General features: G+C 38.3%; 1 long non-coding RNA gene across 2 annotated transcripts in view; it reads left to right on the forward strand.

Annotated features, from left to right (window-relative positions):
* The window catches only part of LOC135105543 (uncharacterized), a 63374-nt gene extending 60661 nt beyond the window's left edge, over positions 1-2713 (forward strand). For both annotated transcript variants that reach the window (XR_010270895.1, XR_010270894.1), the window contains one exon: positions 963-2713. This is a non-coding gene — a long non-coding RNA (uncharacterized LOC135105543). The remainder of the gene's footprint in view (positions 1-962) is intronic.
* The last annotated feature ends 855 nt before the right edge of the window (positions 2714-3568 follow it).

The following is a 3568-nucleotide window of genomic DNA, read 5'->3' on the forward strand; positions in this document are numbered from 1 at the left end:
CACTAATCAAAGAGAAGCCCCGTGCACGTATCGCTTCCCAGGAACAACAACATCTTCCCACTGCAAGCAACACCTGGTGCAGTTAATCACTTCGTCTTATGGACCACGACATCTGTGACGCACGTGCCACAGATGTAAAGGCTTTGCAGACGTTCATAATTAGAAGAGAACTTATTAACTTCACAAAAAAAAAATCTTTGTTTTTATATCTATAGTGTTTGCTTGAGGTGTGCAGTAATTTTTATTATTCTGAAAGGTTACACACGTGTCATCAAGTAAATTTAAAGTGTTGTCTTCTATCGCTACCTACTTCTATCTACTACTACTTCTATCAGTGTGTGTGTGTGTGTGTGTGTGTGTGTGTGTGTATGTATATATATATATATATATATATATATATATATATATATATATATATATATATATATATATATATATATATATATATATATATATATATATATATATATATATATATCAGCATTCTACAGTTCGGCAAAAAGGAGAAAAGAAAATCATAGCAATCAATGTAGGTGGTTTAATCTATCTTAGAGAGAGAGAGAGAGAGAGAGAGAGAGAGAGAGAGAGAGAGAGAGAGAGAGAGAGAGAGAGAGAGAGAGAGAGAGATTGGTTAAAAAGTGCAGTAATTAAGGGAGATAAATGTAGTGATAAGTAAATTAATTAAGTAAGAAAGCGACAATTTCTGGAGCAAAGAATTTATTTGGCAGAGTTTTGCCTCTTTGTGGTGAAAGAAAGGCATGATGATTTTTCTTCCTCATCTTTCGTGACTAAAGAACTGTGGAGAAAGATTTTTTGTTATTTATCACTGACTGATATATTTTTCGTTACATCCATCTATTTAATTATTTATTTTTGTCTTTATTTACAGATTCGTTTGTTTATTCATGTACTTATATTTGTACATGTACATATTTTTGTTTTCATTTGCCATCTCTTTTCAGCTTTCATTATCTCTTTACCACCACCCCCACCACCACCACCACCACCACCGCCATACTCCCACGGCAATAGACGAGACCTCAAGAAACAAAGACATTCCTCAGCGTCATTCCTCAGGTAAAGACAACACAATTCCGACAGGAGAAGGAAGACTGACGCCGCTGAACGTGTGGTGAACTACGAGTATAATGTAACAAGACGAGACTACGAACCAATTGACTGACTGATTATTAACTTTTGGTGCTGCAGTTCCGTCATATTATCGTGACATGGCATTCTCATTAATTCGCTGATCGGTCTCGGGTTTTGTCAAGGTAGAAAACGGGTGCCTTCTCCATCGCATCGGCCTGTGATTGGTGGGAAAGTAATGACATATCAGCCCTCCTCTCCCCCACACACGCCATAACATACTAATAGCCTTCAGTCACAGGATAAATGTGGTGACCTTACATTAATAAGGTCTACATAGCGTAAGATGGAGCAAGAGCAAAAGAAGGACTAAATAAGGAAGAGAAGAAAAAAACAAAATAATAAAGAAGGAAGAAGAATATAAGGAAGAAGGAAGAAGAAAAGAAAGAAAACAAAATAAGAAAAATAAAGAAAATAAAAACAAAAGGAAGAAGAAAGAAGAAAAGATATACAAAATATGGAAGAAAAAGAAAAAAAGATAAAACAAAGTAATGAAGAAGAAAGAAGAAAAGAAAAACAAAATTGGGACGAAGGAAAAAAAAATATAAAAAAATAAAGAAAAAAAAGAAAAGGAAAACAAAATAAGAAAGAAGGAAGAAAAAAAAGAAGTACAAAATAAGGAATAAGGAAGACGAAAGAAGAAATGGAGAAGACGGGTGAAACAAGAAGAAAACAAGTCGGTCAGCACACCTGGAACAAGGTTATAAACACGGGGATGTCATGGACGAGGGAACCGTGGAGAAGGAAAGAGGGAACTAAAACAACAAACACGCAGGCAGATCACTATAACAGGAAAAGATTAACGTGGACGCCATACAGGATAAGACGGAGAAAGCGATGAAAAGTTATTTATATTCTCAGTGTTTTCCTTGCACTGCCTTCTCCTGGGCAGGTTCAAACGTTGTTTTATTATTAACATTCTTGATTTTATGTTGTCCAACCTTTCTTTATCTGTTCTTGTAACCAATCTTTCGTCAATCTTTTAATCTTTTTTTTCACTTATTTTATAGGAATATATTAGTTAAAGAAGATTAGGCAAATTTATGGATGGGGATGATAGGTAGACATAGGTAGATAGGTATCGTACAGGCACTGCCACATGTAGACCTGATGGCTTCTTGCAATTCCCATTGTTTTCTTATGTTTTTATGTTCTTATTCAATGTAGTGCGGCACCATATGACCTCAGTTTTGCGACTCTTCCAGTTCAGTCCACTCAGGAGCAGGAAAGTTTTTTTTTTTTTTTTTATTCAAGGGAAGAAGGATAGCCATCACATCATTGAAGGAGATTCTGTCACGCATTCCTCCCTCCACTCATCACGTGACACTCTCCCTCCCTCTTACTCTCATTCACTCACTCGAGACTCGGTAGTAGGATTCGTATTTTTTTTTTTTTTTTTCCATGTAATAAACTTGATTTCATAACTTCATTTTGCTATGAAAGAAATACATGTTTAAACAGCGCCGCTTCATCAAACGGATCGCGTAGTTCATGCAAATGTAATAAAGGTAATTAGCACTTTGTATTACAGAATTGACTATGGGAATAATACTAATCTTTATACTATATTTCTTTTTATTATTACTATTGATAACGATGAAAGTAGTATATTCTATATTTTCCCTAACAATTTGCCTGATGTGTCCCTAATTTCCGGATCAATTTGGCACAGAGCGAGGGGACAAAATCACGCATGTAGGCAGGTTCTATAAATACGAGTCCTGGTCCATCGTGCACTTTGGGCTTGCACTGAGGGGAGTGTTATTTTAGTCACAAGTAGGCAGTTAGGATAGTAAAGCAAGAAGCTGCAAAAAGGCAAATACAAAGAAAAAATTGAGAAAGGAGGACAGTTACGGAGAAGGAAACGTGGATGAATGTAGACAGAGGAGGCGGAAGAAGAGGAGGGTGATAACGTAAAAGATGAAGAAAGATAGGAGGCAACATTATATCTAACACACTTCTCACCAGCTTTAGAAAACTTCAGCAAACCTGTTCTTTATGCCGAAGGGGAGAATTGTTACGAAGCTTACGACAAGTGTTGAAAAAGGAGTAAAAAAAATACATACATGCGTGGCTTTCTCTTTCTGTCCGTCCACCGCTGCGTCTCTGGCTCGCTCCTCCCTACCATTTGTGCCTCGGGGGCAAGGAGTACCGCACACACACACACACACACACACACACACACATGCACATACACACACAGACACACACACGCACCCTAACAGTATCAAGGGGCCACAGAAGGCACGTTCCCAGAGGCTCCATGGAATGCTACACAACCACACGCTCACTGAACACAACTTCCAGCCCTCCTAGACACCGCCCCCCCCCCCCTCTCCTCTAACAGCTTCCTGATACACCGCCCCACGTCCATGCCACCACCGCCAACACCACCACCATGCCACTACCACCATGCCAC

Source organism: Scylla paramamosain, chromosome 12, assembly GCF_035594125.1.
Source record: "Scylla paramamosain isolate STU-SP2022 chromosome 12, ASM3559412v1, whole genome shotgun sequence".
Taxonomy (NCBI): Eukaryota; Metazoa; Arthropoda; class Malacostraca; order Decapoda; family Portunidae; genus Scylla; species Scylla paramamosain.